The sequence below is a fragment of the Dipodomys merriami genome, unplaced genomic scaffold (genome assembly GCF_024711535.1).
Source record: "Dipodomys merriami isolate MVZ:Mamm:240054 unplaced genomic scaffold, mDipMer1.0.p SCAF_21, whole genome shotgun sequence".
In the NCBI taxonomy this organism is placed as follows: Eukaryota; Metazoa; Chordata; class Mammalia; order Rodentia; family Heteromyidae; genus Dipodomys; species Dipodomys merriami.
In genome coordinates, this window is record NW_027203493.1 from 12,483,722 (window position 1) to 12,507,231 (window position 23,510).

The window sequence follows — 23,510 nt, forward strand, 5'->3', positions numbered from 1 at the left end:
AAATAATATTTGAACTCTGTATGTTTTCAATTGTGAATATCTCAATTTTCTGGCTATGAGAACATAAAAATGAAATCAGAATTCCATATATTTTTATTATTTTGTAGTATTTATTTATTTGAGTTTTAGGTGTGCATGTGGGAAAATAATATATTAAGTACAAATAAGCACGTGCTTGGAGAAGATGGGGGTAAAACATAATAGACTGAAAATTAGAATATACTGTGCAATAAAGAAAACATCTTGACGAAAGTGTTTCTCCACTGAAAGTTCCAGTTATTCATTTTTAATTAATTTATTTGAATTTAATACCCTCAAGAAGTTGCACAAAATAGTTTCAAGTCAATAAATCAGTTTGTAAGAACTTTGACCAATGTCACTTCTTCCACTGTTCCCCCCTCCCAACAGGTATTCAATTTTCAGACCTTTGGGTAGAGTGACTTTTGGAAAAGTATATTCATAATCAATTCTTAGATTTTCATTCTCCTGGCACTACATAGGTCAATAGGTCAAGCTATATATATATATATATATATATATATATATATATATATATATATATATAAATTATCTTTAAATTTCCTAAAAATTATTCTTTTTTACTCTCCAGAAACATGAATCTTTGAAACTTGCTATTTCAAAAAAATCCATGAAATAATGTGAAGAAATTAGTACTATTCCTATGCTAAGATCCTTCTAGTCATCCAGTTAAGGCACATAAATGTGTCTAATAGCAAAAGCCACATTTTATATTAAATAAAATTTTTCTGCTAAACCCATGATTTACTCCCTTGACTTTGATTTCATTGGAGCCTTTGATTTCATTGGACTAGCTACAGGTTAAGATATAGTGATGTGTGTTTTTATGCAAGGTACTGTTCAAGGCATTGGGTTAGGATGCAGAATGGCATGGCCAAGGACCTGCTCTTTTGGTTTCAATTCTAAAATAATACAAAATTAAATCACATTCGTTGTCACCATGGCCTCATAAAGAAGGTTGTTAATAGTTGTACTCATTCCAGAGATGAAATAAGGTCTACACACATGAATCACTTTTTCCAGCTTCAACCTTTTCCAACTTCAAATGTGGAGTATGAAGTGTGTTATTGGAAAAAAATCCATGCTACTTTCATGTACTGTGGAAAGATAAAATATTGTATCTCTCAGAATAAGTACATTTAAGAATATGTATCATACTTGTTCACAACTTTCTTGATCACACAAAGATTGCTAATGGCAATGTGGTATATGTCAATCCTGGGAAACTTTGAAGACTTCAGCTCCTGCAGAGTTAGATAATGTGCTCCTAGGAGAACTCCAATGTGCCAGATCACTACCTGTCATACATGGGCTGTGATGTCTACTTGAATAATCTGGAGGAAAAGGTGAGAATATATCCTGTGGTCCTCTGTAACTGATTAGTCATCTAGAAACAGCAATGGGAAGGGGAAACAAAGGAGGAGGCTACAATGCTTGATAAGAAATGTACTAATTATCTTGCCCATGTAATTGTAACTCCTCTGTACAGTATTTTCACAATAAAAAAAAAAAAGAAACAGCAATGGGGTAGGGGTGGGAACATGCAGACCCAGTTAACAATATTCATCTATGACTTCCTGGAAGCCACTGAATTACAGGGGCCAATTCTGCCATATTATGAATCTCTTAAGAATGGAAGCCCGCTTCTGCCTTTATAATTTACTGGAAAGAAACAGTAACAAACATTTCTTTCTCAATTAAGCTCCCTTAAATTCTGAGTACATGCAATTCATGTGCATCCTATTCAGACTCTGGGAGAAATTTCAGGTAATATAATTAACCAATTCTCCAGTGTCATTTCCATTTTAAAATTCATTTTCCTAGTTTTTCCTTCATAAGAATAATACTAGAAGATTTTTTCCTGAGGAATTAGATTAGCATTGTTATTCAAATGGATAGGTATTTCTGCTACACATTTTTAAGCATACATTATTTGTACAATGTATGCTATGGCATATAAGCTATGTAAGTATCCCTTATGAAACTTCCACACAAGCACAGAATGTACTTTAGTCAAATTCACCCCCTCTTGCTCTGTTTTATTCTCCATCCTCCCTTCTTCAAAGGTTTTATACAGTACTTCTAATTTCATACATATGTTTCCATTTATATGCTGTATTGCCATATGTATTCTATAGATAACTGTTTTTAGCTTACATCAGATTAAGAATTAAAATTTCAGCCTTGAGAAATCAGTAGCATGTATTCCACAGGAATTCAGTGTCATGAGATGTTCTGTGAAAGAAAGAAGACTTCTGTAGTCAATTATGTTTAACGAACTCTCCATGTATTACCTCACTTCATGGAGATTCACAATGCATAAAAATGTGCTAAATGCTCTGAATTACCCTGCAGACATGGGATCTGATTATTTAGTTCAGTGACTCCAAAACATGTTTGAATACAGAACATTTTTCCCATCAACTGTTTTTACTCCCTTAAAACATTTTTTGGAGGTCAGAACTCAATTAGAATGATAGAATCTTATCCACATTCTCAAAAAGCCACACTTTCTTCAAATAAAGTTAATATGAGGTTGTGCTAGCTTCATATAAAAAGAAAATGTAAGGACATTAAAAAAACATAAATGGCAATAATTAAAATGGATATAACTCAGGTGGTTCACACTTATGATCATAGGATCATCAGAGGATTGAAATTTGAAGCCAATTCATACAAGAAAATCTGAGAAATTTATATCTCCCAGTAGCCTCCAAATGACTGAATTAGAGCTGTTGCTCAAGTGGTAGGGTACCAGACTTGAGTGAAAAATGCTAGGCCCTGAGTTCAAACCCAGTACAAACACGCACACATACACAAATATTAGATGTGAGAGTGTTGAAGGATAGAAGACTAAAACATTTCCAGAATGTGATGGACTGTACCATGCTGCAGTGTCTAGCTTTAAGAAGTTGTGAAGGGTAACTAGAGAAGGAAGTTTAAGTCTAGCGAATTTAGCAGAAAGATATCAAACTCAAAAGCCTCTGGCAGAAGAATAACCAGGATAGAAGAATGCTAACGTATTTTGTATACCATAAACAACCAGACAATCCAGGGAGTAACCTCATTGACACACTTAGACTTGATTTGATATTTGTTGTTTTCAGATTGCTCTAAGAAGTTTAAGAATGATGTCATGGCTTTCATTTGCCCCACCAAAGTTCTAGAAAGGAACTAGAGTAATTATTTCTAAATACAAATTACTGCTCTTGATTTATTTTTCTTGCATTTGTAGTGCTCCTGATAGCTGAACGTATGCTTCCCTACCTCATGTCCTTCAAACCTGGCTCATCTCTGGTAACTTCCTTAACTACTCTTCTCTACTGCCCTCAGCTCTCCTACTTCATCTTTCCTCAGAGTAAGAAAAGAACACATTTAGGATGAACTAATGGTAGCTTATACATCTATTTACTCTCTCTTTTCCCCCATACTAGCAGGAGTAATAATTAATACTACAGAATTTAAAAAAAAAAACAGAGCCACTGAGTTTTAGTGGTATAATAGAGTTGATAATAGTTTCTCTTTTTGTATAAACCAAATGTTGGTGCAATGATTTCAGGGGGGGGGTGTGCCCACGCAATCAATACTGGTAGCTCTGGTTTTTAGCTTAGAGGCATTTTCTGGAGTCTTTATACAGCAAACAGACAAGGAGAGAAAAAAAAAAAGATGCCAGAACCAGCACTAAAAATAACACTCATGGCTTCCTTCCATAATCTCTTGTCCAGAATTCAGTTCTGTAGATACACTCCAATGCAAGGAAGACTGGAATATATAGTTCAACTATCTTTCAAAAAATGAGGAAAGTTTGGTGATGTTTCAGTACAGAGTGCTTGTGTAGCATGTGCAAGGCCCTGAGCTCCAGCCTCTGTATGATTTTTTAAATGCAAAGAAAGAATAATGAAAAAAAAGGGAAGATGAGAGATGTTTAGTGAACTGTTGACCAGAAGAAAATGGTAGACTTTTTAAAAAAAATTGTTACAGTTATATCCCAGCACCTACGCTAATGCCTAGTACATAGAATTCTAGTATATGCATATGTATGTAATGAAAAATAAATACACCTGTGATTAATAGGTATTAGTCACTAGTTTGTGTATTTCACCACTTACAGCCTGTTTGGTAGCTACTACTATGTCTACATTTTATGGGTAAGATCAGTAAAACACAGAGATGTAAGACATTCTTGAGTTCCCAAAGCTAGGGAAAGCCAGAGTGCAGATTTCAATCTGACTGAAGAGAATCCAGAATTCACCTTAACTGCTTTACTAAGTGCCACTCCGAGATATATTGAATTAGCATGTAAGTAAGACATTTCACAGTTTAAACAACTACACCCTCTTTGGCATAGTCTCTTCCTAAAATGGTGTTTCTTTGTTATAGTGCTGTGATCAGAAGTGGGATGGTACCTTATTACAAAGACAATAAAAAGACTTTTTTCTTCTGGATTGACATCAGAACTAGGCCTATCCCACAGCCACCCTGACTGCAATTCTAAGATTATTTTTTCCTTCCCTATCTGAATCACAAAATGCATATTCTACTCTATAGCAAAAGTAATACTATTCAGATCCATTTGATTTTTTATTAAAAGTCTGATTTTTAATTTTTTATTGTTTTGGTGATTCCATTTAGAATGACATGAAAATCCCTTTAATAAGAAAGTTCACCTTTTTTACATACTAATAAAGCAGGGCTTATCTGGTAGGGTTTATAGACTGAAGGAGTTATGTTAGGGCTAAACTCTAAATCAGAAGTCTGTTTTTGTGGTATGCCTTTATATGTCATGACAAAGACCCCACCTCCTTCTCAGCATAATGCACACATATGTAAATTACTATCAGCACAGACACAGTTCATATACTGACTTCTGTTTGCATGGTAATGAATGCTCCACTGAAAAGAAGCAACACAGAAAATAAGGACATTTAGGAGATAATGCAATAAATAAAGCTTTTCTTTCCAGGAAAGCTCTGGATTTCCTCGTTTGTATATTTAAAAAAAGAATTTCAGCCAGGTAATGGTGTCTTATGTCTGTAATCCAAGCTACATATGAGGCTAATATCTGAAGGATCTTGATTTGAAGGCAGGCAGGGCAGAAAAGTCCATGAGACTCCATCTTCCCAGTAAACACAAAAAATAAAATAAAAATTAGGCGTTCACCAGCACAGACAAGCAAGCAAGCCATACAAGTGTGAGGTCCTTAGTTCAATCCTCTGTACTACCAAAAAATAAAAATTAAAAACAAAAAGTGAAAGTAATTTTAACATGGCTTTATGAACGAAAACAGTGGGGATTTTTAAACTAATAAACAATTATGAAATACATGAGATATCATGGATCAACACTAGAAAACTAATTGAGAGGCAATTCCTAGGGCATATTGATAATGACCAGATGTATGACTTCAGTTATTTCAATTGATCCCAACTATATGTTTAGTTGGTGTCTTCACATGCACGTGTGCACGTGTGCACGTGTGTGTGTGTGTGTGTGAGTGTGTGTGTGTGTGTGTGTGTGTGAGTGTGTGTGTGTGTGTGTGTGTGTGTGTGTGTGTGTGTGTGTGTGGTGCTGCAAGTTGTTGAATGCAGGGTCTCACATAAGCTTAGCAGATACTCTGCCACTGAACTATACCTTTGGCCTTCCTGTTTGTTTTTATAGTTTAGTTTCTTGGGATTTTTTTGTTTTTGTTTTTCATAAATTAGGAATTTAGAATGTAGAAAGACTTTGGATTACTAAAATAAATACCACTAATATTGAGACTTCTTTTATATCTGAAAAGCAATCCTATTCTCTCAAACTAGAGAGACTGGAAAATACTTCCACTAGTAGCTCTTGATTTACTCTGCTGAAGGTTATGTTAGTAAATAAGTCAACAGTAATGGAAGGAAAGAAGGAAGGAAGGAAGGAAGGAAGGAAGGAAGGAAGGAAGGAAGGAAGGAAGGAAGGAAGGAAGGAAGGAAGGAAGGAAAGAGGGAGGGAGGGAACGAGAGTGATAAATCATTACGATGCTATTTTCTGATTATGTTAATATTTTATCATACTTCACTCTTTTGACTCACCAGAGGTATTATATATTTATCTCTATATACATGTATATATACATATGTACATGCATATATATGAATGAATATTTTGACTTCAGTATTCTCTTCAATAATTTGTTCATTAATGTGCTCATAATTATAATTGTTGCATCCTTACAATTATGATTCCATACTCCCCATGAGCTAGCATGTACATAGCAAAATGAAATGCAAATTACCTTCCTCCCTTACTCATTCTTGGTATATTGCTGTGAAATACTGATATAAACTGCTCTTAAAATGTTTTATTATGTCCTTAATTTATTTTCCTGAACTCTAACCTACTGTCCTCATTCATAATAGTACCCAGTGGTATGGTTTTCTTGTGGTGTATTCTGGAACCATTATTAAAAGTCCTACTAAAATGTTTTAAACCATTATTAAAAGTCCTACTAAAGTATTTTAACTATATCCTTGGCAATAAGCAAAAATTCCCAGTAGCCACAACCTTAATATTGAAAATTCACGTAATACTCTTACCAGAGACATTAAAAAGCAGAAGAGTTGTGCCTCAATATAAAAAGGAGCAGAATTCCTGTCAGATTTCTCTCTGTACATGCTCAAATACAGCAAGCGTAAATACAACAAGCGTAAGGGTTTTTTCCCAAGGACTCCAATTACATCATATATATATATATATATATGTATATATTATGTATATATGTATATGTATAATGTGTTATATATATATATATATATATATATATTTGTGTAGGAGGTATGTGTTTGTATGTGTGTATGTGTTTTTTGCAATCACTAAGGACTCCAGTAATTGCATCAGAGTATTTTATATATAACTTTACATATGAAATATATTTAAACTATATAAATTAGTACTTATGATGATTCATTAGGAGAATTATATTTACCTCCTAAAATAAATGAGTGTACAAAGTAAGGTTTCTCTTTTGTGTTATTTTATAATAAATAGCAGCAGAAGGGAGCCCAGAAAAATGTAAGATAAGGATTCTTGTTGAACTTGTTTCACTTTTATTTTTACTTTTTTTTTTTTTTCGGTCGGTCATGGGGCTTGAACTCTGGGCTTGGGTGCTGTCCCTGTGCTCTTCAGCTCAAGGCGAATGCTCTACTGCTTGCGCCACAGCACGACTTCCAGTTTTCTAGTGGTTTTTATTGGAGATATGAGTCTCATGGACTTTCCTGCCTGAGCTGGCTTTGAACTGTGATCCTCAGATATCAGCCTCCTGAATAGCTAGATCACAGGCGTGAGCCACCAGCGCCCGGCTTACTATCTTATTTTATGTTATTTTCAGACAAAAATGTTGCTATATACTCGAGGCTGGCCTGAAATTCTTGATCCTCTTGCCTTAGCCTTTCTAGTTCTGGGATTATGCAAGTGTACCACCAGGCATGGAATAACCATCTCTCATTATCTATTTTCATTTTTACATTCACATTGCCCACATATTCAGAGGCCATGAGACTTTAACATAAGTCACCACTCTATTTCTTGTTTCGGACATCTGTGAATCTAATAACCAGTGTTTAATGATAAATAATAAATAACATAGTCAGTACATAACATGAGCCATTCTGCTTCCACTTTAAATAATTTAGGTTGGTAGAAAGAGTGAAAGTGAGAGAAATACTGATGATGTTATATGATAATCATCTTAGAGGAGATATCTACACACTGAGTAACCAAAGAAGTATAAAAAGATTAATTTTGTGTGTTAGAGGCAAGAAAGCAATGATGGAGGTGACAAATTTGAAGAATAGTTAGAGACTGGTCGTATGGACAACACAGAATAGTATGTTTCATGAGTAATTATGGGATTGAAGATCACATATAGTCCTGAGATTGTATGTACCTTCTTTTGCTAGACTGGAAAATAAAAAGATTAAGAGATTAGGGGTTACAATTCTGGATTGAAAGATAAATTAAAATGAAAAATTGTGATAACTCACACTACAGTATTGATGATGAAAAGAAGCAACAGAGTTTGTTTGTGGGTTGAGTTGTATTTCCTCAAAATGCATGAAGTTCCACCCTCTAGTAGATGTGAATAGCACCTTCATTTGTTTGCTAGCAGCTTTCTGTACCATAACAAACATCTGAGGTATTAGACTTATAAAGAGAAAATAGACTTTTCCTCAAAATTTTGGAGAATTAAATCCTAGTTAGCTTTATGCTTTAGAGTCTGTGGAAAAGAAGCAGTATCATGGTAGGAACATGCAGTGGGAGAATACTGTGTAATTCATGAATTTTTCAGGATGTGAAAAGAGAAAAAGAACAGACTTGTGTCACACAATAACTTTAAAGGTCATATTCTCAGTGACCTGCAAATATCCCACTAGAACCCACCTCCAAAATTTTCCACTTCTCATTTTGCCATACTGAAGGTCAAGCTTTTACCACAGACACTTCCAAAGTGTAGCACTTAGAATTATGGCCTTAACCTGGCATTGGTTGTTTACATCTGTAATCCTAGGTACAAGAGAGCTGAGACCTTGAAGATTCAGGTTCGAAGCCAGTTCAGGCAGAAAAGTCTTTGAAGCTCCAACTACAATTACCCAGCACATCTCAAGTAAAAGATAACCAGTTGTGAGCCAGAAAGCTGAGCAAGCGTGAGAAGTCTTGATTTCAAGCCATAGTGCTAACAAAAAAGGGAAGGGAAGGAAAGGGAGAAGGGAAGGGAAGGGAAGAGGAAGACGTAGGACTTTCCAGATTTAATCTGGGTTAAATGAGATTAGAATTTTGGTGATTCCCAAGTCCAGTGACTTGTGTCTTTATAAGGATAGAGGGAGTTGGAGGTACACAAAAGACACACACGGAGATCAAAATGGAGATAGAAATGGGAACTGTGCTGCCACAAATCAAGTATTACTTGGAGCTGCTAAGCACTGGAAGGAACCCTTTAGAGTATCTCTAGCCTGGGCATGACTTAATTTAGGGAATTTGACCTCTGGAATTGTGAGATAATAAATTTTCTTTTTGTCTTCCTTCCTTCCTTCCTTCCTTCCTTCCTTCCTTCCTTCCTTCCTTCCTTCCTTCCTTCCTTCCTTCCTTCCTTCCTTCCGAGAGAATTTCTGAGCAAGATATGATAATACATCACTAATCCTAGCTACTTGGGCATCAGAGGCAGGAGGATTGTGAGTTTGAGGCAAACTGGTTAAAGTTAGGGAGAACCTAATCTCAAAAATACATATATATAAAGTCAGGAGCATAGCTCAAGTGATACAACATTTGCTTACTAAATGATTCCTGGGGTTAATCAGTACAGCTAAGTGGTATAAAGCTACTCTGTGACACTTTGTTACTGCAAGACTAAGAAGAAACATGCTACTGAAGTCAAATCTGTTTTGGAAAGGCTGTATATCTTGGAGAAAACCTCTTCAGAGAAACTGCTTCTTACTTGTCAATTTATATATTATACACTTAAAACAATGCTAGCAATCACATGTATTTTTTCAGGGTTCCCCAGCGTGTGTGTGTGTGTGTGTGTGTGTGTGAGAGAGAGAGAGAGAGAGAGAGAGAGAGAGAGAGAGAGAGAGAGAGAGAGAGAGAGAGAGAGAGAGAGAGTATGTGCACGAGAGGAAGAGAGACAGAGACAGATAGAGACAGAGACAGAAACAGAGACAGAGAGACCTAAAGAGGCAGAGAAAGACAGAAAGAGAGCGATACGAGGGGAAAGAGATTTATATTGTAAGGAGAATTTAACCACATTATTATAGAAGCCAGGAAGTTCTAATACATCATCTATAAAATGGAGAAACAGAAAGCTGGTGACATAACTCAGGCTGAATCTGAAGAATGACTGGAATATGGACAGGAGGAAAGTGATGTGTGTCCCAAAATCACTAGGCCCAAGAGACTAGATCTCTGATGCCTGAAGGCTGGGGAAGATGAATGGTATATCTAAGTCTCCAAGAAAAAGGAGAAAGATCAAGACTGATAGAGACAGACAATCCACCTTTACTCTGCCTCTGTCTTCATTCAGGCCTTGGGCGAGTCAGCTGATATCTGACATCAGTGGTAGCAGATTCTTGCTCAATCTCCTGACAAACATTTAATCTGGAAATGGCTTCACAAACAATTCAAGAATAATTTCTTGATCAATTCTCTGGGTACCCCTTAACCGAGTGAACAGATAAAAATTAATTGTTACAAACTTCAACCTCACCCCACAAGCATTTTCTCATATTCCCCATAGGTAGTGCATTTGCTTTCATTGAATTTAACCAACCTGGCATAGTGCATTGAATTCTTAGAAGGACCCTATGCCAAATTAGAAAGTAGATAGATAGATTAGATAGATAGATAGATAGAGATAGAGATCGATCAAGTGGCTACGAAGTCTATTCTTAAATCTGCTCAGTGATAAGAAACACAGCTTGGATGTTTACCTACTTAAAAAAAACTTTTTGTATTGTACAATAAGTACATTTCCTATATTACTCACTTTAGTTTGTGTTCTATGCTTTAAAGGCACAAAAAGGATTTTAATTACATTTTATCAGAGCAACAGAGAACCCCTAAATTCTAAATCCCAGTGCTTGCTTTCCACAAATTCAGTGCCCTCGTCTCCTCAGAGCCCAGCTCCCGTAACAGGGCCTCACTCACAGCCCTGTTCCCTTTTTCTCTCTCCTCTTGTTTGTTTTTACTACATGTACTGGCATTTCAGCTGCTCCACTCCAGCTTCTACGCCTCCAAGTGTTAGGCTCTGCTCTCTCATGACATCACTGCATGACTAGATTGCCCAAGTAAAACAAGGTTTAATTAAATCTCAATGTTGTGCCCGCTCTTTGCAGAGCTAACTGTTATTTTCCCTTCCTTCTGCTATTAGCAAAGTGCATAATGAGAGCGTATGGAGTACAGAGTCAACGCAGCGTACAAAGAATAACATTTTGTCATTCATTCTACATTCCGTTCCTAATGAGCTTATTTGGGGGGGGGGGCTCCTGATAGAATTTTCCTTCCCACCCCCCCAAAAAATAGAGTTATGTTTGTATCACTTTGGTTGTGGGGTTATTTTTTTTGAGTCAGGAAATACTAAATATATTAATATAACTAAAGAGAAGAAACAACAAATAGTGTAGGATGTTTGGGGAGTTATTGCTTCACACTGCTATTAGCTGGTTATTTTTTTCCATGTTCATGAATTGTCTAAATTGAAATTACTAGTCTTCTGAGTACTCTAAAAACAAATAATCCATAAAATATTCTGTATTTGAATTGATATCATTTGACTCTTGCTCTTAACTTATGACAGAAACAACCATTAAGCAAAAAAATTATCAAGGGATTCCACCCAGGACTCAGGGAATTATTGTTTATTTTCCTCCTCAACCTGGTGATCAATCCTCAGTAAATATACTGTACCTGAATTATTAAATATTTATTCAGTAAGATTTATTTCAATGATTGAATAGTTTTGCCTACCTTACAGAAACACAACAAAATCTATGGAATCCTGGGCTGCTGATACACACTGGCAGATAGTCAACAACTTCAGCTGTCTCCAGTAACTAAATGAAAATAGAAGGGAAATTTGCAATGTGTGGGTTTATTATCCTACATTGATTGATAATGAAGCAAACATATTTTTCTTTGCCATTCCTTGGTTTTTCTTCACTTCAGATAAACAGTAATGATGCACTATGTTTCTTGGGAGATGAAAACCAGAGCCCAGAACACTTCCTGACAAAAAGTCTCCCATTCCCATGTCAGATAAAAATGATTTTAAGTGACTACATGTATTGAACTCCACATGAGACATAAAGTACTATGCCACAAGAATGTTGAGGTATGTCTTTGGAAGATACAAAATCCATGAAAAGGAAGAAAAATAGCATATCTGGATATGGCATTTCTTCTCACACTAAATTCTTTTTAAAAGATGTATGGGAAAATGAATGGGATCTGTTACATGCCATTAACATTTGTAAAAGATTATGGCACTGTGTAAGAATTTTTTTAATTCACAATTATAATTTGCAAGCATATGATGAGTAGGTTTATTTTTATTTTTGTAAGCAACATAAAGTTTTCATAAATCAAACACAAAAATAATTGACTTTGTTATTTCCTTCATGTTTATTTTACACATGAATCCTGAAGTTGATGCTGAGTGTAGTAAGCCCTGGTTTTGAAGTTGTATTAAGATCCTTTCATTTGTATTGAGTATGTTAAATATCTAGGAAATATACAGGCTGAGAAGAACTTACACAGAATTCAGTTCAAACACATATCCGAATACATGGCTAGTTAGCAGCAAATGTTTACTTGTAGCTGACTAAAAGACTGACCTATAGACTGACTAAATCAAGTACTGTATCTGAAGAGCCAAGGATTATTGTAAAGCTCCATACCTTTTGATGTACATTATCAACTCTATGGTGGCAAATTGTGAGAGAAACTTCCTTCTTTGTCTCTCATTTTCTGGAAGAAGATTGGCAAGACTCAATGAGTTTGAAATAAATCTGAAACACAGAGGCTGTCCATTTAGATCTTTTATTTACTTGTAAAGCAATGCTATTAATCTAATTTGGCCAAATACGAATATTGTTATAGATTAACATGCTTACAACAGGAAGGAAGCACAAGACAGTTGCTAAACTATGTTCTGAAAATGGCACAAAGGAATGCTTTTTTTATTCTTTTAGGTTATCTGAATTCCATCTTTCAATAGATAGAATTCTAGAGGAAATCATGAAGTAATTGATCTTACTCAATTTGGGCCTCCGTGTCCTCCCTGGCTAAATGAGACACACTTCAGACTTGGTTAGATTTTTAAACTACATCAATATTTATGTGAGGAGTGCCTAAGAAATATGTAGGATAATCCACAGATGCCAAACACCATTAATTTCATAAATGAAGGACCATTTTCCCACTTATAGCCATTTCTACAATTAATGATGACCTTCAGTGATGGGTAGTACTTAAAATATTTTTTAACTTTTGGTAGATAGCTCTGGAATATAACTTTTTAATAGAATCCTGGCAGATAACTTAATGAGTGTGTCATTTATCCTTTAATTTGAATCAAATATTCCCTCTTTCTGGAGCCAAAGCTTAATGAAGTTACTCAGATGTCTGTAGTTGTCTATACTGTAGTAGTTTCAAGTAAGTAAAAAATAGTTGAACATTAGAGCCTGAGTAGGGAATGGTGGATTTATCATTCCCAAAGATTCACATGTCTGTTCATTTCTCATTCATCAATCTTTAGGCCAATTTACCCTTTCAAAGAGACCACTTGTGGCCAAATTACCCAGAGGTCATTCATAGTTATAGAGCAATAAAGGTAATCACAACTACAATTACACTGAGCCTTTCTAGGTGAAAAACACTAGGGTAATCACTACACATTTATTAATCCATGGAGTAATCACACCAAACCTAGAAGCTAGAATATTTTTCTTCATATTACAGGTAAGGAAACTGAGGTACAGACTAATGCCAACACAACATGGTAGAGAAATGGAAGAGCTGAAACCTGAATTTAGTTTTATTTCCAAAGTTGACTCTGTTGACAGTTATTTAAACTTGTGTAAACTCACCTTAGTCGCCATCAGATTACATGAAAATACCTTTATTTAATTGTTCCTTCTCATTCATCACAAAAGTGTAGATTTTTAAAGAGCAGGCTCATCTCCTATATTGCTTGCTCAGCACTCTGTTGTGGCACCTAAGTATCACTGACTCTGGAATGTAGTTAGTGCTCATTTTGTAACTTTTAGATAGATGAGTGCATGGTAGAATTCAGATATAATTGGTAATTCTGAACTCTTATTAACTCCATTAAATCCAGCATCAAAACGGAAGTCTTGAGAGCTAAAATTACTTCTGTTTCTCTGCTAGTCTACACTATTTGTGTTTTGTATCTGGCATCATAGGATCTCAGGGATGTATTTGCTAGGGTTTATTTTGAAGTCAAGTAATAAAATAGAGAATGACTCACTTTTCCCCTGTTATCTTCATTATTATAAGAATGATATTTCTTAAGAATTTTCAGAATCTCATCAGGTACATAATTTTAAGGATGGTGTCCTAACTCCCTACTAAGGCCTATAGTATCATTTACAATTTAGGCCCGAGTAAAATCACACAGTCTTGTATCTGTTCATACATAGAAATACATATATGAAATCATAACAGCACCTCTCACACCAATCATTATACATTTCTTGTTCATTCATTAGAGAACATATATAGGATTCTTTAATAGGGCCTGCTTTTCCTACTTTGACTACTAACTAATTTTCATTTTAAGATTCATTTCTTTAGAAAAATCTTGGTTTTTCTCCATCCTTATTTAAACACAGCCCGGTGTAGACTTTCTTTTATCATAGACCCTGTCATATTATTCCATAATTGTTTATAAGCATCGTGAAATGAAACATACTTTTTTTCAACTTGGATCATATCTGTGTATTTCAGAACATTGTTCTGCCCAGAGAAGTAATATTTGATAAGTAAAATTCAAGGTTTGAAGAAGGAGTTGGTGTTGACCGTAAAGTATTCTCAGATCTGGTCATAATTGATAGCAATGGGCCCTTCAGGGAGCATTGTGCCTTTTTAGTAGATAGGACCGAATTCATTCCCAAGGGGTGTCAACATGGCACCTTTCATCGGCTTGAACATCCTCTGGCACTGGAAATACATAAAGTCTTCAAGCTGTTTAGGAGACTAAGCAGGTGAGTCAATAGACTCTGTTCCAAGTTGGCAAGAAAAGGACATATCCTAAATATCTAAACACTGTAATTCACACTGATCTTCTCATTAACTTAAATGGTCATGTAAATTTAAAACATGTCATATTGACTGGGAACTGTTTTTATATGAGTTTTGTATAACCAAGCTCTCTGAAAACTCAACTCAAATGGATATCTCTTCATAACTACTTGTTAAGGTTAAGAAAAATAGGAAGCTTTCCTTTTTAATTTTCTTTTGTCATGCAAATAGCATTCATTTCTGTTAAAAGCTCTAGCTCTCTCCCTTTGAGTGATATTACAGTGGACAGTGTGCAGTACAATTTTTTAATCTATTTTTTCCAACTTACAGAACATTTGATTTCAAATATTTAGAGAAATATTTAAAGAGGCATTGAAAGGTATTTCAACTGTCTTTCCTATTTTACTTGTAAAAAATGTAAAGTCGCTGTGATTGGCTACTTGGGTTCTGATAGTAATTTAACTATGATTTTCTCTAACTAGTATTTTTTTATTTAAAGGAAGATGAAATTTACCTTTGCAATTATCCCTTGCAATTGTATCTAAAAGATTTTCCATTGCATTAGTCCCATATAAAAGAAACCCTTATAATGGTGATGATGGTGGTGGTGATGATGATGGTGATGATTATAATTGTGGTGGTGATAATGATGGTAGTTGTGATTAAATGGATGGTGATGGTATGATGATGATGTTATTGGTGATAATTATAATGATGGCAGTATCAGGGCATTTGTTGTATATATTCACTCATGTCATACTGATGCAAAGTGCTTTATAAAAACTTCATTGTTTAATCCTCAAGGCAGCATTGAGGGGAAAAAAAGCTCTTCTCCTCCTGCTTGATAAATTAGAGGTTATAAGCCATTTTCCAAAAGTACTACAACCAGGAAATATTGTTGCTAAACTGGGCTGGTCTAATTTCAAGATCTTTTTTTGTAACCACTGCTCTGCCTGGGTCAGGCACATGAAAGCCTACAGTGGTGAGTCTCATTTTGAGATATGCATAAAAGAAAACAATTGAAGCTACCATGGAGAAGCTAGGAGTGGACAAAAGGAATCCAGAAATCTAGTTTCTAATTTGTTAACACCTTGCTTCACATACCTATTACCTTGTCTCTATAGAACTTGATTAATGAGGCTTCTTCCTGCTCTGCATTTTATGGGACTGTGTAATGAAGTTTACTCTGATTGTAAACTATTCTTCTCTGGATCATCCCCCACCACCAAAATTCTAGCTGTTTCTGTCTCTGCAGGCAGCCTCACCTTTCAGTCCTCTGAACTAATGCTTAGACACAATAGACATCTACATCTTTGAACACCCAGCTAAAGATTACATAGAAAACTCACACTAATACATGGAGGAGACATCATTGTTGTACCCCAGACATACAAATGAAATGTATACAACAGAATAATGAGAGAGACAGATAGTTCTTCGTGTATTTGAGAAGATGATGAGACATGGAAATAATACAGGTCTGAAAGAACCTGCTGAAACTGACTGTGTGTTCTGGCTGAGTGTGGGCTTCAGCTTTGCATACATTGTAAAAATATGCATACCAGAGTGAGAATCAAGAAATAGGGACTTTGCAGTCAAATAGAACTGCAAGCTCTGCCTTGTGGTTTCTTGGATAAGTGACTAAAACCTCCAAGACTCTGTTTCTTCATCAATAAAGTAAGAAACAGTATTCAAAACTTACAGAGAAGTTATGAGGTTTAATTTGTTTTTGTGCTAGTCCTGGGGCTTGAACTGAGAACCTAGGTGCAGTCCTTGACCATTTTTGCTCAAGGCTAGCACTCTACCACTTGAGCCACAGCTCCGCTCCCACCTTTTTAATTGGTTAATTGGAGATATGAGTCACAGGTTTTCCTACTGGCTTCAAACTGAAAGCCTTATATCTCAGCCTCTTGAGTAGCTAGGATTACAGGCATGAGCCACCATCACCCAGCAAGGCTTATTTAAAAATAATAATAATAAGGGTAAGTATAGACTGAATTATTCTTCTTTAGTCAAATAAATTCAGCCAATCTGATGTGTCAGGTTTAAAAGTCAACTTTGGGATATTGATGCCAGCTATCACTAAATCTCAGTTTTAAAATTTGTTATTGTTTTTGCAAGACAGTAAGATTTGCAATACCAATTTAGTTTGAATAGTTGATCCAGAAATATTATTTTTCTTAGAAGTCAGTAATCAATCTATATGAATGTAAAAGTTCCATAAACTGTTTTTGGTCCCCTTACCTGCATGAAATCATATTCTTAGGAACATTAACTCAGTATTTGAGAGAAAAATAGACATTAGTCACAGTTTTTTCCAGATCTCTTTATTTTTATATGTAGACAGGATTAAGGTTTGCAAAGTTTGGATTATTCCTCTAATATTGTCTGGCTAGTGATGGGACAGTTGTAAATTGAATCCTGTCCTAATTCTCAATCCATTGTCTATATTTGCTTATTTCCTTTGTTGCCATATCAAACTGAGAGTCTGCAATTAGTGTATTTTTTTCTAATTTTTCAAGTTTCTTTGCTTAGAATTGAAATAAACTGATAATTACAGCTGAAGAAATGCAAGAAGTCACTCACACTTGTGTATGGGAAGTACTTACAGAAATAAATCTATAAATACTAGACTTATAAAAGACCTATGACACATTTCATTAATAAAATGCAATAAATGTTGACAAAGTAAATGAAAGACTCACAAGTGTACAGAGAGATACATTAAAACAAAATATGTGTGTGTTATATGAAATATTTTTGTAGAAATATGTGTGCATAGTTTCTTTCTTGTTAATCATAGCATACACACACGAAGGATAGACAGATGACGAATTACAAAATCTGTGTTGCTGATAGGAATAATGTACCACAATTTTGTTCTCATTAGTATAATGCAATTTTAAAACACGGCTTTTGTGTTGTCTTCTCCCAGGTGTGAAGAAATAACATCTGTAGAAATCCAGAGCATTTATTTAACTTCTTTGGATTTTCTCAGGAAGATAAAGACCTGCTGAATACATTTAAGAAGGTAAGTTCAAAGTACTACCCATCCCTTTACTTGAGTCTTCCATTGCTACTGCTCAAATGAAGGACAAAATTAGCTCATGGAATGTAGGGAAACTTCTGGCTCTCGTAGCATGTTAGTAGCCTCACCTATGAAACCAAAGGAGATAATGTAAAGGAGTAACCCTCACTGGAATAAAAATTAAAAACTAGGCAATGAGTATTATACTCTGCCACCACAGAAGAACAGCAGAGACCTGACAAGAAGCTACATCAGGATTGCCATAAAGTAGTATTTCTGCTGGGTAACAGAGGTCACCAGGGCACTGATATTTTCCCTCTATAGGAAGCAAGCCATCTCATCCAGAGCAGCCACCTACTTCTTGTGAGAATGGATGACTTTTCAGAACTATAATAGATATGTTGCTAGTGTTAGCACACAGCTGATGACAGGATGGTGGTCCCCTAATATTTATGATTCATGCTTTTAACTGTTTTCATAGAAGCCTAGTCCACTGAAAGTAGGAAGTTTTAATTTTTGAGGTACTACTAAATTATTGAAAGAATGTGTGAAAGGCATGAACTCAGTGTACTGGTCTCAATGGGAATCTGAGAACCTGAATTAATAAACCAATTGTGTAACTGGATTTCATTTGTTAAAACAAAGCCAAGGAAATATAATTTATTGATAAAATGGAAAATTAATTATAACCATAATGGATGCAAAGAAACAGACTCAGAATAGAACTATAAACAAGAGTAATTATATGTAGATGCCACCAGAACTCCTTACTCTTTGTAATTTCATGTTACCCCTAGAGTGAGTAAACTTTGTTTATTTCATATTTGTGTTGCTTCCTCTGAGGTTCAAAGTGAGTAAAAAAAAAAAGCTTTGTTTGGTTTTGGTTATTTGATTGGATCAAATTTTGATGATTTTTCCTTTGGTTAGACTAAAGTAGTGAAGAACTACTGATTGGACCACTTAGGCATCTGTTCAAGATGAACATGTGCATGAATATATTACTTTATTGTAGAAACATTGTAGAAATGGGATTGCTATCAGGAACTGGGTTCTGCCTTTGACATTATTCTATACTTAACATCTTGTGCTGATAAATATGTTCTTTTGAAGAAGTGTAGGTATAATGGCATTTGCAAAGGTGGTAATGGAGAAAGGTCTCCTATGTTTTTTTTATTCCAAGAACATTAAGCTGACTACTAGGGTGACTGAACTTTTAAGTCTGTTCATTGAAACATAGACTTCTGCAAGCTAACAAGTGCGATACATGCTAATGTATATGCTTATATTGAGGACAAAACTATGAAGGTCTTGATCCTTCCTTGTGTTCAAAGACATTGGGGAGGGGGTGGGAGTGGGAAAGGATGGTAAGGGGAAACAAAGGAGGAGGTAACAATTCTTGAAAAGATATGTACTCATTACCTTGTCCATGTAATTGTAACCCCTCTGTACGGTATTTTCACAATTAAAAAAAAGAGAGAGAAGACAACTCCTCATTCCTGTCAGAAATAATTGATAATTGAAAGAAGTGCTGAATTTGTTCTATCTAACCTATTCAAATAAAAAAATGGGAGTGGTTTAGATTTAAATCATGCTTCTAGCTACAATTAACAACAGAAAAGCATAATTTTTATCATTATTAATGAATGCTTAAAATCACATTTGAACTAATCAACACAAAAATGGAAAGTTAATATAGTTGAAGAGAAAATGATCCAAGATGGGATATATAGAGTGGGACAAAGACATTTCAGATCTTTCATATGAGACACAGAAGCGTTTGGAAGCTAGACAGTATGAGCATCAACTGCAGATTTCACCAACATATCTACTACTGTCTGAGGAATGAATTGGAAAAAAATAGAACAAATCTATTGTCAGCTCAATATTTTAGAGCCAAGGCTTACTTTCACTAGGTTTCCAAGCTATAATTTGATCCTGGGGAAATATTCTAGTCCATAAAATGAGAAATAGTGTACTAAAAGAAAGATGAAAAACAGTAAGGGAATAGAAAGATTGGGACTTCCCTGAGGAGCCAAAGAGAAAAATCATCAAAGAACAAAGACTTGTAAAGAGACATAAAGTTTTGCTAGGTCCAAAGGACTTTGTGTCCCACAAATAAAAAAATATAATTCCACATTCAGGACCCTAATTTTAAGAACCCAAATTTATCTAGATTTTAAGTACAACCAAACCCATTAGCAAATCTGTGTTTGGATTAATAAATTACAAGAAAAATGAAACTATTTCCAAAGCACATATTTGAGCATTTAACTTGAAATTGAAACAATTTATATTCTCCCTTCCCTCATACTTTGGAAACTTTTATAGCATCATTCTTTTTAAATTTAGGACATCTGTATAATGATGTTTAAAAACCTGGCAACTTAAAAAAAATGTTGTCTTTAGCCCCAAAAGAGCTGTATGAAATAATTACAAAAGGTAAAGGCTATCTAGTTTTTGAGTATCAACAAATCCTGCCATGATAAAACTCACATCCTGGTGAAGCATATTTTTACTTTGCTTTTGTGTTTATGGAATTTCTGGTGCCACTTAGAATTACTTAACAAAAAAATGCATGGCAGGTTCTATGGGGAATGTTTCTATTATAATTTTCCGAGAATCTTTTCTAAGAGTGTATTAAAATCCAGAGATCAGAGATCGTTATCTAATTGGTGCTTGGTCACCTAGCTACAGATAATGCTTTCCAAAGGGGCCATGGGACCAAGATTTCACAATTTGAGTGTGTATATATGTTGAAACATGTAGAAATTATTTTGGTGTTTTTTTTGTTGGATGGTTTGTTTCTTTTTTCAGTTCAGGTTGTCTCTGAAATATGGTTGTATTGGTAGTGACTGAAATAGTTATTAAATCTGATTCATCGAGTTCTTGGTAATAGAACAAATGTGTTCACAGTGCCATGACTCAGGCCCTGCTTAACACATCCTTCACCATAATCTAATATAGCCCTACTCCGAGACAGCCAATAGTCCTGTGGGATACTTCCTCCTTGCTCTTCAAATTAAATACTAAATTAAAACACTCAGTAGTGGCAAGGGTGTGAAGGAAGAAGACATTTCTCAGCTGCTGTTGAGAATGCAATTTGATGTAACCCTTCTGAGGTCCAGAAGGGCACATATAGTCCAATGTATGTGACTTTGACCTACTATTTCCTTTGCAAAGATTTATCTTAAAGATACTAATAAAAAGGTCTGAGCTGCAGGGGTGTGTTAAAAGTTCATGTTCAGCATGCCTGAAGTCCTGGGATTAACTCTCAGCATCAAGAAAAAGAAAGATATCCATTGACAAGTGAATGGAAAAAATATATATGAAAGAACATTGAAACATTAGAGTTTCAATATATTGGTAGAAGTTAAGTATATTAACTTTATAATGTGGTCTACTGATACATTAACTCATTAGACAATCATTCATAATTGTGCAGCTGCTCTGAATGCATAGATATAAAAGTGAATTGAGATAAATTGTTCACTGTAAAATCTGATAATAAGCAATTATGGAAATGTGATAACCACTACATTAAGTACTGTGGAATATATACTTTATACTTATACACACATATATATATTATTTATATGTTTAGAAAAATGTGCAATTGTGGTAAGGGTTTTTAACATTTTCTAATTATTTTAAACAAGAAATAAATTGATGTGCAGGTGCATATAATAAAAAAAAAAGAATTGCAAGCTAAAAAATCCCTTCAAACAGGGAAAATTTTCTTCCACTAAAAGAACCATGAAAACACAAAAATACACACATTACTTTTTTACCCACATTTGTTGTAACCCAAAAGGAAGCCTTAGAAAAATAATAAATCTGTCATATTTTGATGACGGTGGTGTGAGGATGATACCTATGACCCATTTTATAAATAACAATGATAACCACTCTTGTTTGTTTTTATAGGCCTGAGAATTGAGGAGCTAGAGCTGTTACAAGTTGGCAAAAAATAATGGGAGTCAGGGAGCAAAATTTAATACAAATAAACTCATTAGTTCAATTACAAATAAGGATTTACAAAAAAGAAAGAATATGAGATGTAATGTCCAGAATCAGATATTAACAAAAGACTGAAAGTAGTAGAAGGGAAAGAAATATAGTATAGGCTCTTTATCAGCAAAGTAACATTTGTGGAGTTGTCAACTGTTGAGTTTCATGAAAAAGTGGAAGATGAGTAGCAGAGTGGTTGAAATGGCGCATTAATAATTCTGACAACCTGTAAATTGAATTAAAAAAGATATCATCCAGTCAGTGAAGCTGTCACAATTCTGGAATTCTCAAGTATCAGTTATTAAATATCAGAAAAAAATTAAATGCTCATATATATGCCATTCAAATGCCCTTCCATACATACACTTGACACTACATCATCTCCTAGAATATTCCAAACACATCATTCCTATATTCATAGAGCTACTACTTTGCCTGAGATAAAGAGAGGGACCTCCATATTTAAAATGTAAACCAGAACAGTCTAAAAGCTCTGAATTCCTTAGAAACTGACTTTCAGTTAGCAATTATAGATGGATCTTAGTTTCACGAAAGGTTAGGAAACCCTCTTTGGAGAGATTTGGAATGTACCTCTTCATGGAGGAATCGATTGATCCCAGTTTACTTGTCATTATGTTTATATAGGAATGACATCAGATAATATATATTCAAGAAGGAAGAACAACCTAAATGTACAATTGGAACTAAGTCATTTTGCCTGGATTCCTTCACTAAATCACCGTATCTCTTCTGCCTTAATATCAAGGGGTGAAAACACTGGAAAAAAGAGCTAAATGACTCACTTACGACCATTCAGCTATTAAAAGATGTAAACAGACAAAAACATACATAGTGTGATTCAAACCATAAGCATCAGGAGATCCTCTGACTCTGTAAAACAGAACACATTGCATATATTTATTATTATACTGTATTGGTTATTTTATTGTATATATTTATGTTTACTGCTGCTGATTCACTTAAGAGTAGTTTCAAAGGACTGAAACACAAGTATAACCATGTAACTGTTTCACATGACTCAGAATTTCAATCTTTCAGTGTTTTTCTTTTCTTATAAGAGAGGAGGTTGATAAGTTAAGTCACAATTCTTCATCCTCAGGTCTCCTTTTACTTTAACTCAAGAAGTTCACCATGATCGATAGCATGATACAAATGAATTCCCCAGTTTTAAGAGGCGAAGATGCACAAAAGAATATGGCATCCTCTCATACCTGAAAGAAAAGAATTACACCATCAGTCGGGTATATTCAGTAAATGGTAACCATTTTGAGAACAGAGGTGAAATGAAAATGACCTACTAGGTCTCAGCTATTCCACAGCATATTTCAGTTGAGAATGCTTAAAAATAAAATACACCCAAGAAGCCAAACTATTTGCAATTTTCCTCATATGTGATCTTATTTTCTCTACCTATGGAAAGAGATTTTCCTTCAGAGTTGTCTCTGTCATCATTGAGCACTCACTCAAATAAATATTTATTGAACATGACCTTCATGTCATGGAGCTAGGCACTGGATTTCTGGAGTGATTAAATCAATATGTTCTTCCATGGAAGAAAAGAGAGACAGACTTTGGGACTTAATATCTTAATAGTATTCGATAGAGATAAGAAGAACAGATGCACATTAACATAAAG

The 23,510-nt window shown here is 34.8% G+C and overlaps 1 protein-coding gene across 5 annotated transcripts in view; it reads left to right on the plus strand.

Annotated features, from left to right (window-relative positions):
• Positions 1–23,510, plus strand: part of Lrrc4c (leucine rich repeat containing 4C) — a 1,099,028-nt gene that overhangs the window by 874,586 nt on the left and 200,932 nt on the right. For all 5 annotated transcript variants that reach the window (XM_070032555.1, XM_070032559.1, XM_070032558.1 and 2 more), the window contains one exon: positions 17,753–17,848. The gene's annotated coding sequence lies outside the window, so the exon portion shown is untranslated. The remainder of the gene's footprint in view (positions 1–17,752; positions 17,849–23,510) is intronic.